The following is a 14,858-nucleotide window of genomic DNA, read 5'->3' on the forward strand; positions in this document are numbered from 1 at the left end:
GAAAATGTGTGACTCATCAAGAAACTGTAAGAATTTTTAATGAGTTAACGAACCACACACTCATGATGTCTCTGTTGACTAGGTTACTGTAGTTTTAAATAAAGCGGAGAAGTGGCTTGTTAGTGCCAGGTGCATAACGGCAGCATGACCGGTAGTCAGAGCAAGTTAGCATGAGGTCAATAAATTCAGTGTCTCCGTTACCCTGCCATTCAACCGTGACTTCGAGGAGGTTAAGTCTATCGAAACACACATTCAGCATATTAGAGCTTTCGTTTAGAAAACACTCAGATGAGCAGGTAATGAAGTGGTGAAATCATTCACACAACGAAAAATATTTAAGTACACTAGTTCCTATGAGTTGATTAGCAAATTACCTGTTAAGTTCGGCTAAATTTAGATAATTTAACATGACGGTGATACATGAGCCTCAACAGATACCGCTTTGTTGCAAGAACACAGCATTGATGCACTGTATAAAGGTCGACCGTAAGTAAAATTTCAACGGACAAAATAAATCGTCAACTTAGAGGCTGGCTCATGTTGACGATCTGTTTCTGTGCGGTTATCATTTGTTATAATGCTGTTTTGTCGGTAACTTTCTTGTGCGTGCTTAATGTTAGCACCACGTGATTGTTTCTCACTGTTGTATTTGCGATGTAGGCAGTGTGGTCGGGTCGGAAAGCAATGTTGTTGGTAGTAGCGCTACGTGTGCCTTCATTGCGCCCTAATTCTTGTGCTATTTTGTGGACTTCACGCTGAAAGCACGTGGAAGGGGGATAGTAGGATGAAAATAAATATGGAGCAAAAGGAGAGGATCAGGAACACATGAACACAGTGACACATGAACGACTCGCGCAAATACGTTGCACGCTGACAATTCACCAAAAAACACGTGAAGATATGTTGATATGATCGTCTTCCGAGTGCAATTTCAATGTTTTCGTCAGTTTACCCCATTTTTGTTCAGTATCCCTTTAAACAAGGACAGTTGTGATGGTTGCTATGAGGCGAGCAGCAGTAAGGAATTAACCAAAGTAATAAAACATTTGTTTACAATCTTCACAGTTTAGGCACACTTTCATTGCGAAAAAAAGCTGATCACTTGACGCTTACCAAACGCAAGCGGTGGCTCTCAAGCGGTGACTGAAGCCTAGGCTGAATAGGGTGAAGCATGAGACACGATCGTGAAGCAGTTTTGCTGAGGCAGCCTTCCCTCCGTGGACTTCTTGGTCTGTTGTGCGTTGAATCAGCGTTGTTTCGACGGTAATTCCGATTCTTGAAAAAGAACCGTCATTGACTGCTTCGTACAGTGTTACTCTTTCACAAAAGTGCCAACCTGCAGTGGATACGGTACCGAGTCGCAATGTGCATTGCCTCGTACTACGACTAAGCAGCGATAACAGTGCACTACACCTAATGCCCTAAGAGGTTCAAGCTCCAAATTTAGATAACGAACTCAAAATCAAGTGCATTGCAGAAGCACACGAGTTTTGTTCGCTGCCTTGACTACCATGCTGCTGCGCCGCTATCGGTCACGGCCATCTTGTTTGTTTCGCTCTTGGCAGGTCGAGAACTCACGAGGGAGCCCACCGGCAAGGCACACAACTGCTGTAGCGGCAGCAACGCAAGCGAGGAGCCCCAGTGCATGCATCTCGTGCATGCCCGAGGCACGCATACCTGATACTTTCTTTCTGATGCTTGCGCAGTGCGTGCGGCAGCCCTTTGCGCGCTCTAAATCATAGCTGTCTAATTTTTCTTGTGGCACTCTCTTGCTCCCTGCGCACCTCTTGGGAAGCAACGTATTTTTTTTCACGTACGGGTTATTTCACCCTTCAGCGCACATTCTCATCTTGGGTACAATATGTTGCTCTCGTCTGAATTAATTGTGCTGTAAACACGAATAAATCTGCGAAAGATATAGTTACAAAATATCTGAACTACACGGGCCGGGTTCCCCATTAGTAAATGTTATACAGAAGTCCTTGATCGGACTCTTTAGTTGGACAGACACTTGAGCTTCTTGGTAGATTGTCATCGTAAAAAAACAATCACAGCATATCCACGGAGTGATTGATATTGAGTGCGGCGAAGGATCCCTCTGTGCCTTGTTCGTCCATTCGTTTTTGCTTCCGTCCGTCCATCCATGCGACCATCCGTGCGTCCGTCAGCCCGTCCATCCATGCGGGCGTCCGCCTCTCTGTCTGTACATCTGTCCGTCCGTGCAACCATCTGTTTCCTGCCTGTCTGTGCATCCACCTGCCTGTTTGCCTGTCTCTGCATCTACCCGCGCGTCTGTCTGTCTGTCCGCGTCCGTCCATCCATGCGACCGTCCATTTAGTGAACACTGTAAGTACTGCCATCTCACATGTTTTCATCATATATTCACCATATACAAGTACCGCCATCCAGCGGACATTCCAAGGACTAAACGAGAAGTGGCTACCTACCACTACTACAAAATACATCGGGGACGCATGACCCACGGCTTAAAGAGCTTCACCACTAATAAGTTGGTCAGACAGACACAGAGACAATCGAAGAAAAATGTGGAACAACGGACCCTCAGCTAGGGCATAAGAAGGTAACTTTCGTGCCTGTAACTTATCTTTCACCATAGGTCAATTTTATTTACTCAGATATAGTGTTTTTGTGCATTGATCCGTATTTAGTCTCTTGTGTTTACGGAGAAAATGCCTCATCACTATGAATAACCTAGTTTCTTGAAAATTTGAAACTTCTCTGCAACAACCCGAGTAGTTTTTCTCGTTCTAGTCGGTTGAAGTTCGAGCTTGTTAAAATGGCATCCGCTTTTCACTGCTAACACGCCACGTCATTCGCTCAACCTACCGATGGGTCCCTCAGTGCTAGACCAAAGTCACTTGCCGCATATTTTGAACTCACTTGTTTTGAATTAGCAGCACACATTCACAATTTTTTTTTACTTTACACTGCCAATACTGGAAACTGAAAAAGTACGCCATATCAGAATGTAATGAATTCCGTGATATATATATATATATATATATATATATATATATATATATATATATATATATATATATATATATATATATATATATATATATATATATAATTATATATATTTATATATATATATATATATATATATATATATATACCATATATGATGTGGAAAGCTTGCGGTAGAAATGAGCACGCCCCGCCACGGTGGTCCAGTAGCTAAGGTACTCGGCTGCTTATACATAGGTCGTGGTATCGAATCCCGGCGGCGGCGGCTGCATTTCCGATGGAGGCGGAAATGTTGTAGGCCCGTGTGCTCGGATTTGGGTGCACGTTAAAGAACCCCGGGTGGTCGAAATTTCCGGAGTCCTCCACTACGGCGTCTCTCACAATCATATGGTGGTTTTGGGACGTTAAACCCCACAAATCATCATCAGCTTAGAGCAGCGAGCACCCTACTTCTCCAAATAGAAACCCATGCGATGAGGAGTTATGTTGGTCTCATAACATGTCAATAGTGTTAAATTATCCCTCGGAGAGAACGACACCACTAGTAATAATATTTTGAAGGTATTGATTTCAAGATAAAAGGGGCGTGAGGCCGGCACCAACATGACCGTGCCACTCACGCATTTTCTTTTGCTAACGCAGGTTGGTGGTTGTTCAAATAATGGTTTCATCTTTTATGTATTCATGGTGCCGGTCACGCCCCGTAGTTCAAGCACGGGCTTAAAATGCCGTGTCATGTGTTTTTATACTAGACGTCGCTTCATTTTACTACGCAGAAACGCGTTTTATTTCTTGCTTTTGTTTCTGTGAGGTGACGTTGAGTTAAACCCTGGTCCGACTACGGCAGAGGCACTAAATCAAATTTTGGATGGTCAGAAAGACATAAAGGCCAAATCACAGGCTATTGAGACGTCGCAAAATCAAAGTAACACAGATATACAAGAGCTAAAGTCACGAATAGATTCAATGGAAAGCGCAATAGCCCAGTTCGCAAACTTAAAAGAAGCTGTGACAGAATGCAGAAAGAAAACTGAAGATACGCATAGTATCGTAAAGGATTTATCTGCTAAAGTGGATGACTTGGAAAACCGCAGCAGGCGATGTAACTTGATATTTTATGGTGACGCTGACAGTGAAAGTCGTGAATTGCCTACTGCTTCTGAGAAAAAAGTTCAAGAAACCGTATCCGGTTTAGGATTATCGTCAGTGAAGATTGAGCGGGCACACAGGCTTGGACGGTACCAGAATAACAAACCTAGACCACTTATTGCAATGTTTTCAACGTACAAAGATAAACAGACGATCTTAGCCAACGCTAAGAAGCTAAAAGGCTCCAGTATTAGTATATTGGAAGATTTCTCAGAGGTTGCGGTAATGGATGTACAACCTCACGAGGCAACGTCTGACTCCGGTTCGACCGCGGCCACTACCTCGAGGAAGCGAGGAAACACATCCAGTGAGAGCGATGACACTGAGCTGTACTCCGCATCTTGCGACGAGTCCTCAGACAACGGCTTTCAACCTGTCCTGCACCGCAAGGCCAAGCGACGGATCATCAATCCATCGCCGGTGTCAAGCACAGCCACCGTGAAAACGGCGCCCCAGCGATGGCCCCATTCTATCCTGTTTGTGCCAAAGAACGCTACCGAAAGCCTGCGTGTTCTGAACAGGCAAGCGCTTTCGCTCTATTTTGAGAACACTGTGCCGAACGAGATTAAAGACCTACGGCTTAATACAAGAAGAAACATCCTGGCTGTAGATGTGCGGCACCCGAGTGCGCTGAGCACGCTGCAACAAGTAACACAACTGGGAAACATTGCTGTTAGGTCCATCATTCCAGCTGATGGTGTGACCACATCAGGAGTCATTTACGACATTAACACGGAAATACCAAACGCAGACCTTCCAATACTTATAAAACCAGCGAGTCAAGACAACGTCATTGTCAGCGTTGGACGGCTTGGAAACACACGCTGTGTGAGAGTAACGTTCAAAGGTGACTGTCTTCCCGCATACGTGAAGGTTGGCCACTTTCGTCAACAAGTTCGACCGTTCATTTCTAAACCCGTGCAATGCTTCAATTGTCAGAAGATCGGCCATGTAAAGGGTGTTTGCAGGAGCTCCGCAGCGTGCCCCCGGTGCGCCGAACCACACGCGGAAGACAACTGTAGCGCTACCACACTGAAGTGTCCTAACTGTCAGGGTGCTCACAAGGCTTCTTCGAAAGAATGTCCGCACATAAAGAAAGAATTTTCTATTTTGAGGCAAATGGTACGAGACAGCTCCACCCACAAAGAAGCTGCCGAGAAAATCCGGCGAAGACGACGTCGCCGTCGAAGGTCTTCACGTCGGAGAGCGCCAACCTCAGGCGATAAGTCGACGCATCAGGAAAGATCGCCAGCTTCAGTTTACAGCACGGCAAACACAGACGTTGTAAAAGAGCAAAGGGGCAGACCAGTCTCTACAGAAGAGTGGCCTCCACTTACGCGTACACAACGCTCAGAAGAGCCGCAGCAGAAGCCGTCTTCTTCAGAGCAAGCTGCTGTAATGGAGGACTTGCGGAACACAGATCAGCAAGTAATAGCTCTTTTGCGACCATTAATTAACGCCATCCGCTTGTTGTTAAGCAACTTGCACACACCGTCAGCAAGAAGTGCATTGCAATTACTGGACGCTTTGAGTCCAGTACTCGCAGCGCTTGAGTAAATAATGGTTCACCAGCCACTGTCTTTCAGAGAAGAGGTCCGAAAAGCAGCGATTATTCAATGGAATGCCCGGGGACTGAGGTCACGCATCGCCGATTTCCGTCGGTTCGTGTACACCAATAAGTTCCCCATCATTGTCATCTGCGAGCCAAATTTGCAGAAAGAAATCAGACTTTCTGGTTATGAGTCATTCATGTCGTCTACAAATGTGGACAATAGCAAAGTTCTGATGTTTATTCGCCGCGACCTCACCTATATTCATCATCCGGTGTCACCCCACGACGACAATCAATATATAAGTATAACAGGGAAAAGGAGACTTACCATCACGGTTGTGGGTGCCTACCTCTCTCCGTCAAGTCGTTTCGACCATACAATACTACAAGGTATCCTGTCAGCAACTTCTCACCCATGCATTATAATTGGCGACTTCAACGCCCATCATACTATCTGGGGAAGTTCGAAGACCAATGTTAAAGGGAGAAAGTTGGTGTCCTTCGCCTCCGACAACCAACTTTTCTTGCTAAATGATGGCAGTCCAACGTTCCTACGTGGTTCAAGGTATAGCAGCTGCCTAGACCTGGCCTTTGTCTCACGAGGCCTCGTCAGGCATGCTGAGTGGTTTCCAGACATAGAAACGCATGGAAGTGACCACAATCCCACTTACGTCAAAATCGAAGGATTGTCCCATGCTAAGATACGCGACAGTGTTCAGAGAGTGGACTGGTTGAAATTCCAGTCTCGCATGGAAGAGCAATGTGAAGCAAACATATCCCTCGACATAGAGGAGATAATTAAAAGCACAATACACGATACTACATGTACCCTCACCTGCTCTCCAAAAGTAACGGAATTTGACATCGAGCTAGAACGACTTCGAGCAATCCGACGGCGTGCTGAACGAAGATACCGACGCACGGAGGCAATAGAAGACTTACGGATTGCTTGACGTATACAAAAGAAGATTCAGCGCCGGATAAATAAACTCGACACACAACGTTGGACTGCTTTTTGTGAGTCACTTGACCCACGAAAACCTTTATCCCAATTGTGGAAGACTGTACGAGGTCTCCGCACAAAACCCACTCAGTGGTCACCATTCAGGGCTCTCGCACTTTTTGAACAGAGACGCAGCATTGACGTGGCAGAAGACTTCTGTGCCAGAGTATCTGGGCCACTTGCAGTGCCCAATAGCCTATTGCCCTCGACTAACTGTCCACAAACACTGGATTCCCGCATGGATATGCCTTTTTCCATCGTGGAGCTCAGAGCAGCACTAGCTTTGTGTGGACGCACGTCGGCACCAGGGCCCGATAGAATTTCTTATAGGGCCTTGTGTCATCTGGGTGAACGCGCGAGAATCCTCCTTTTGGAGTTGTACAACAAATCCTGGCAAGATGGAACGCTCCCGACAAGCTGGAAGACAAGTCGCCTAGTTCCACTTCTGAAGCCAGGCAAGTCACCGTTGGACCTCTCATCTTATCGTCCGATCGCATTGGCCAGTTGTGTAGGCAAAGTTATGGAGAGAATGATCCTGGGACGCCTGGAGTGGTTCTTGGAGTGTAACAACATCTACCCAGATGCCATGGCAGGATTTCGGCGTGGTCGAGCATCGATTGACAACGTAGTCGACCTGGTCACTTATGTCCAACACGAGAAAGGCCGTAAGCGTCTCTGCGCATCTTTGTTCCTAGACGTCAAAGGGGCGTATGACAACGTTACGCATGAAGCTGTTCTCACCGCTCTCGAAGATATAGGAGTAGGTGGTTGGATGTATCGCTGGATACGTAGTTATTTGTCAATGCGATCCTTCTTTGTGAGCACTGAAGACGGTCCAACCTCTCCACATTACAGCCACCGTGGCGTCCCCCAGGGTGGCGTACTCAGCCCTGTGCTGTTCAATCTTACGTTAATTGCTCTCAATGAGAATCTGCCAAGCACGATCAGGCTATCAATGTACGCAGATGACATCTGCATTTGGGCATCGGCTGTAACACGCCTGCAGTTACGAGGAAGAATTCAAAAACTGCCACTGAAACATTACACTACCTCCGAAATCGAGGCTTGGAAATTTCTTCCGAGAAATGCGCCCTCGTAGCTTTTACACGAAAGCCTATGGATAAGTACACTATAAACATCAATGGTCAAACTGTGCCATACGTTCGATCGCACAAGTTTTTGGGCGTCATAATTGACAGGGATCTATCATGGAGCGATCACGTTTCGTACATGAAGAAACGGTTAATGGACATCTGTAATATACTAAAGTTCTTTGCAGGGAAGACTTGGGGAATGTCTCCCAGTGCAATGTCTCCCAGTACAAAGTACAGAGTACTTTTTCTCGGTTTCCTGCGGTACAGTTTACCAGCATTGACCAATGCAAGCAAAACAAGCCTTCGAACGCTACAGAGTGTTCAATCCCAGGCACTCCGGATTTGCCTCGGCTTGCCTCGTAGTGCGTCAACAATGGCTACTATAGCTATCGCCGGTGACCAGCTCATCACGACACATATCAACGTTGAGGCACTCCGGACACATATAAGGCATATTGCTCGGACACCCTGCCACCACCTAGCCTCTTTACCAGCAGTTAGACCACGTTCGTCATTTTGCCAAACGGTCACCACATACCGCGATTTTTTGCCAACATGCTTCACACCCGCCGCCAGGCCTTTGACTCCACCCTGGTGCCTGACTCAGGCTAATATCAGGCTAACTATACCTGGCATCAAGAAAAAAGCAGATATGTCGTCACCTGCTCTTAGACAGCTTGCTCTGCTCTTGTTATACGAGACGTATGAAGGCTGTATACACGTATACACCGACGGCTCTGTTTTACAGAAGAGTTCAACGGCATCATTTGTTATACCGATAAAAGACACGACAAGAAAATTCAAGACCTCCCACCTTACGACATCAACGGGAGCAGAGCTCACTGCTCTTCGTGCCGCATTGCAATTTATCAGCGATCAACAGCCACAAAAATGGACAATTTTCAGTGACTCAAAGGCGGCGCTGCAATCCCTTCTATCCCCTTTACGCCACGGCCCGTACGAACAGCTGGTATTTGAGATTGCAGAAAAGACTCACCAATTCATTGAGGAAGGACATGAAATAGCCTTTCAATGGCTGCCAAGTCATTGTGGAATAATTGGCAATGAACTGGCTGATCGAGCTGCGCGTTCTGCCCATACTGAAAGCGATGAAATATCAATTTCGCTTTCCAGAACTGACGCTGCACGGAAACTCCGCATGCTTGCTCGCAAGCGCACCACGTCACAATGGAACGAGTCACATTTTTTCCATGCACGGTTAGGTACTTTAGACCCAACTCTCAGTCTTCGAATTCCTCCGGAATTACGCCGACGAGACGCTACTATGCTGTGCAGATTATGGTTGGGCGTTGCATTTCCCAATGCGTACGAGTTCCACATAGAAATGGCTGACACTGCTGCATGCAACCATTGTGGCAGTGATAAAACAACTTGGCACATTCTGTGTGAATGCCCACAATACTGCTCGCAGAGACAGTCACTCTGCAATACACTGATGAACTGGACAATCAGCCTCTTTCGGAAGAAAGACTCCTGCGCTGCCGACAGGACTTTATGTCGCAGAAGAAGGCTGTGAAGGCGCTCATGCGCTTCTTGCGTTCAACCGGCCTGTCCAAACGACTGTGATCGGAACTCCCTGAATGTGTGCGCATGTGTTTTTTTGTTTTTTTTAATTTATTTTATATCTCTCTATAGCTATCCTCTTTCTGACCCTTTTCCCCACCCCCGTACAGGGTAGCAAACCAGTTCGTCTAGGTTAACCTCCCTGTCTCTTCCTTTTAATTATTTCTCTCTCTCTTCTCAGAGGCACTACGCAGAAAAAGAAAGTTTCTCTGGGAATTCGGCAAAAGGAATGCTTCTAACGGTGCTCGCGTAAATCTGAAATATGATAAACTGTTTTTAAATGGGCAAATATACGTGTACGTTAAAGTCGCGGCCAGGTTGTGCAAAATACATGACGCACGCGCAGCTCTATAGCAGATGTAGCTTTCCTGGCTATCAATTGCCGTAGCATCAAAAACAAAGTGGAAGATTTCCATAACCTGCTTTGCATGGTAAAACCAAGCATTGTGCTTGGAACCGAATCATGGCTAGATGCTGACGTAAGAGGCGCTGAGGTCTTTCCAAGCTGTTACAACTGCTTTAGGAATGATAGAAATCGTCATGGTTGTGGGGTCTTTATACTTGTTGAAAGTTCGCTGTCTTGTTCCGCACTTGATCTAGGTGGTGGCACTTGCGAAAATGTATTGTGCAAGATCAGATTGCCAAATGGAAAAACATTATCAGTGTGCTCATTTTATAGGCCTCCTGCAAGTTCTACAACTGTCATGGCCAATTTTTCAAAGACACTAGAGACCGTCCATACTGATTATCTTGTTATAGGCGGGGACTTTGATATTCCAGAGCTTTCCTGGAATGATCAGTTTTCCAGTGTGGGGGCTACATCTGCCGCAGCAAAGGAAATGTTGGACATGCTTAACAGATTTTCCTTAACTCAGATGGTAAAGCAAATCACGAGACAAAATAATATTTTAGACTTATTTTTAACTAATCAGCCAAACTGGGTTATAACGGTGTAGGTGGTACCTGACATTAGCGACCATAAAGCTGTTTAGTGTGAAATGAAGCTAACATACGAAAAGACTCAGATAGGCGCATCAAGAAAGATGTATAATTAAAGCCAGGGAAACGTAAACCAGATAGGCCTTGCATTGGAAGTTTTCTTTCCAAAATTCGAACACCGTTCCGGTGCTTGCAGCATTCAAGAGTTATGGCTTCTTTTTAAAACAAAAATACTTGACCTACAAGAAAAGTACGTGCCTTCATGGGTGCAGACTGCACGTCGCGCTAAATTGAAGCCATGGTTTAATGGCGAGCTGTGGCGCCTTAATGGTAAACGTAATAGGGTATCTACAAAATTTAAGGAAAAGCCCACCTCTGAGACTTGCCAGCAACTTGAAACCATCACAAAACTTTTACAAACAAAATCCGTCACGCGAAAAAAGAATTTTTCAACGATCTGCCTTCTCGATTCAAAACAACAAGAAAGTTGTTCTGGAATCTTGTCAAATGTAATAAAAAAGATGGAGTGTGTATTTTTTCGTTTCAGCATGGCGGTAAAGAAAAGTAAATAGCTGAGATAAGGCCAGCTGTTTTAACACATTTTTTTCCTCCACATTTTCGTCGTGTCCGTCAAACCGCGTTTTTCCTACGCCTACTAACAGATGTATGACAGATATGGATGACGTAGCTGTTGATGAAAACGGCATCCAGTGTCTTCTCGAACACTTAGACCCTAGGAAAGCAGGAGGACCGGATGGATTGAGAGGCGGTTTTCTCAAAATGTGTGCACCGTTCATCGCGCATTTCCTTAAGGTTCTATACTCGAAATCATTGAGAACGGGAAGCCTGCCACGCTACTGGAAGGTGGCATGCGTTGTGCCTGTGTATAAATTGGGTCCTCGTGAACTAGTCAACAATTATAGACCGATATCACTGACAAGTATAGCCTGCAAAATATTAGAGCACGTCTTGTGCTGCATTGTAATGGCACACATAACCAATCAAAATCTTCTTAATGCAAGACAGCATGGTTTTAGACGAGGGCTTTTCTGTATAACTCAATTAACAGAATTTGTTCGTGAAGTTTGTAGTTCACTGGATGAAAGCTCCTGTGTTGATTCGATATTTGCAGACTTCAGGAAAGCGTTCGACCTCGTAGATCACGGGCTGCTTTTATGTAAGCTACGTTGGTTTAGTATCAATGCACAGGTGATGACATGGATTTGGGAATACTTGTCCTTGCGTTCTCAGTACGTAGTGGTAAATGGCGCAAAATCGGGTATGGCTAGCGTTACATCTGGTGTCCCTCAGGGCTCAGTGTTGGGTTCTTTCCTCTTTTTATTGTTCATAAATGATGTTCCCGACACCATTGCTTCTTCCACCAGATTGTTTGCTGATGATCTAATAATATATAGGAAAGTTACAAGCGTCGATGATACCGTTCTTTTACAAAATGATTTAACGAAAATGGAAAACTGGTGCCGTGATTCACATATGCGAATAAACGTGCAGAATGCTGTTCATATGCGTTTCACAAAAAAGACGTATGGCATCGACTTTTTATAGTCTGTCTGGTTCTCCGTTACAAACTGTTTCAGAGTATAAGTATTTGGGCCTATTCCTTACATCATCCATGTGTTGGCACAGGCACGTCGATTACGTTACTGCAAAGGCAGGTAAGGTGTTGGGATTCTTGCGGCGTAACACAAAGCTGTTTCCTCAGCAGGCCCGCGATCTTCTCTACAAGAGCTACGTCAGACTAATATTAGAGTATGGGTGCACTGTGTAAGATCCTCCCACAAATGCCGATTGCGACAAGCTTAAGAGAGTTCAGAACATGACTGCAAGATACGTTATCGGTAGCTATGAGAGAAACCTTAGCATTACTGCTACAAAGGAAACATTAAACTGGGAGCTTCTAGAAAAAAGAAGGCAAATTTTGCGCTTGAAGCTTTTCCACAATATATATCATGGCCACATTGGAATAGACAGTAGTCAGTATATTCTTCAGCCCCATTATGTATCAAGACGAACAGATCATGAGCTCAAGGTTATAGAATATAGCTGCAGGACTAATCTTTTTAAAAGCACCTTTTCCCCCAAAACTATTTCTGAATGGAATCGTCTGCCGGCTGACAAGGTCAGCATAATAGATAACGAAGCTTTTACGGCCGCTTTTTGACATCTCATTCTGTCGTCAGCTACAGTCAAATTTTATGCAGTGTCTAGTTCTTATCATATCGTTTTTGTATTGTTATGTTTGTACAGTATAAATTTCATTTTTGTTTTCTCTCTTCGTCTAGGTTAGCTGATCTTTATGTAATTCATGTGTATTGACAACAATGTATGCCGCTATTTCTCCTTAGTTTTTTTACTACCAATGAGCTTGAAATGTATGATTTATAAATTCTCTGTGTAACCCCCCCCCCCTTCTGTAATGCCTAAATGGCGCTGTGGGTACGAGTGTAAATAAAAAAATAAATAAATAATATTCTCACGGGGGATAAATTATCGGGGAGAAGTGTAGATTGCGGATCACGTGACAATGACGCCACAAATCGGCGAGCAGGCACGTCCTCACCATGCCTCCTCGGGGGTACAGAGGCTTTTTGACTGACAGGACAAACTGAAGCCCCATTCATGCGTTTTTCGCCGGCTTGGATAATTAGCACCAACTCGTTCTTCCCCTCTTCCTTTACACCAGCGGAAGCCGAGCTGCTGCCATGATATTTCTGCTGCTTTTCTGGTTCATGCACCCGCCACATGGATAGGGGTGGAAGGAGGAAAGCTCAAACCACCTGATGCACCCACCGCACCTCACGTCGGACAGGCACTGCGCCGTGCTCCCGACCGGGTTGCAGAAATTAGGTGCCTTTTCTCATCTTCTAACCACTACCACCACCACCACGTCGGACAGCCTTGTGCAGTGCAGCGAGGTGGCAATCCTCGCGAGCTTGGGATAAAACTCAAGAGACAGTTGTGGAACGTAGAAAGTAATATTTACTTTCTCGTGTGTCCAGATGCAGAAATATGCGGGAAGGAAAAGGTAGAAGATAGCTCAATAGCTTTCTTATAGAAGCTAAGGCTCCAGAAGCGGAACTATAGTGGCGGCAGAACAATGGTTGGTGCTACTTTAAAAAAATGGCTATGTTTTTACATATTTCACTGCAAATGTCGTCGAAAGACTTGTCTTGCGTCTGAAGAGAGCGAACAAAACCTTTATTTGATGTTCTGCGCAAGAAGATTGGTGAATTTTATTGTAGAGGCACTGCACTAGAGCGTCTCGATCCGTGGAGCGAAAGCGAAGGAGCGCATCAAGGCACGTTTGACACGAGCCCTATCTGGTAGATATCTTTGAGATATCTACCAGATAGCCTGTCTCGGAGGCGATAAGGTGTAGAACGCAAAGCAATGGGCAGGTGCCACCACCATGTCGTCTTAGCAAAGCGTTGTAAACACTTGCTGTTTGTACATAACGTTGCATTGTGAGCACAGCGTGATAAACGCTATAGGCCTTAGAATTACTTACGTATGCTTTTTCCAGTATAAAGCCACACATACAGAATATTGACGTGTTGTTATGGTGCCATAGAAATGCTCAACAATTGCTTTTTAATTGACAATCGCACAATTATGAACGCTCAAACTTTAGCAGTATTGGTGGGCACTGCGGATTGGCTAGATAGTTTAGGGTATCGTTTGGGGCCCTTTGAGATATTGTTCCGGGCGGGCAAACAGACAAATGTACAGACAGAAAGAGAGACAGACAGGCCAAACTTTTTGCGTCAATGTACCTCAAGAAAAGCTATCGTCTTTACAAAACCCCAGGCCTGCGCGAAAGGCGCAGCACAGTCACAGCAAAACCTAGAAGAGCGGCCTTACAGAGCCTTTTTGGCTATTTACCAATCGAAAAAAAAAGAAAAGAAAGTTGTGCAGTGACGGCTAAAGAATGAACGCGATAGCTATAGTGTTGTACGTTTGATACATGCTTAACAACTAATTTTTCTAATCTGATGTCTTGTAAATCTACAGTTTTTGCGTAACTCTTACTTAACATCGTAAAGGTCAAGGTGCAATGGAAGTGAGGGGAGTCTCAGCTGTGAGATATAAGCTGGTGCGAAGCTGGGTGAATATGGGTGTGGTTTTGTGCTGAAAGAACCTCCTCTCCGTTGTTCCCCACAAAGAGCTTTTTCATGTCTTTTCTTTCTTATATCCAACAAAATTAACAATGCCACAAGGCAAGAATAAGAGTCTTTGAGCATGGTCACATTCTATATAGGCTTGCGACCCGACTTGCTTGTTTGAATATGAACTGCAATTAGTTTCTGCGATGCACGTCAGTGCTCATCGGTCACATATTAAAGATTATGCATTTCTTTGCAGTAATGTGCAGATGAACGACTGCCATACCCCAAAAGAGTGTTGCCTTCGTCGCTTCACCTAATGTATTCCTGCAGTGACTTTAGGTTTGTCAGAGTGCGCGCGATCTGTTATTGAAGACAAAGACAGTTTTTGCTTTAGGTCAGCATTTACGATGGAAGCAAAA

At 45.0% G+C, this 14,858-nt stretch overlaps 2 protein-coding genes across 4 annotated transcripts in view; one reads left to right on the top strand and one right to left on the bottom strand.

Annotated features, from left to right (window-relative positions):
- The window catches only part of LOC119169386 (monocarboxylate transporter 12), a 65,785-nt gene extending 64,457 nt beyond the window's left edge, over nt 1–1,328 (bottom strand). The window contains exon 1 of the mRNA XM_037420485.2: nt 1,114–1,328. The gene's annotated coding sequence lies outside the window, so the exon portion shown is untranslated. The remainder of the gene's footprint in view (nt 1–1,113) is intronic.
- The window catches only part of LOC142786393 (neprilysin-1-like), a 557,390-nt gene that overhangs the window by 183,561 nt on the left and 358,971 nt on the right, over nt 1–14,858 (top strand). Inside the window, exon 2 of one of the 3 annotated variants that reach the window (XM_075884068.1) lies at nt 1,566–1,667. The exons of the other annotated variants lie outside the window; for them this stretch is intronic. The gene's annotated coding sequence lies outside the window, so the exon portion shown is untranslated. The remainder of the gene's footprint in view (nt 1–1,565; nt 1,668–14,858) is intronic. 3 annotated transcript variants of the gene reach the window in all.

The sequence above is a fragment of the Rhipicephalus microplus genome, unplaced genomic scaffold, assembly GCF_043290135.1.
Source record: "Rhipicephalus microplus isolate Deutch F79 unplaced genomic scaffold, USDA_Rmic scaffold_23, whole genome shotgun sequence".
Classification (NCBI taxonomy): domain Eukaryota; kingdom Metazoa; phylum Arthropoda; class Arachnida; order Ixodida; family Ixodidae; genus Rhipicephalus; species Rhipicephalus microplus.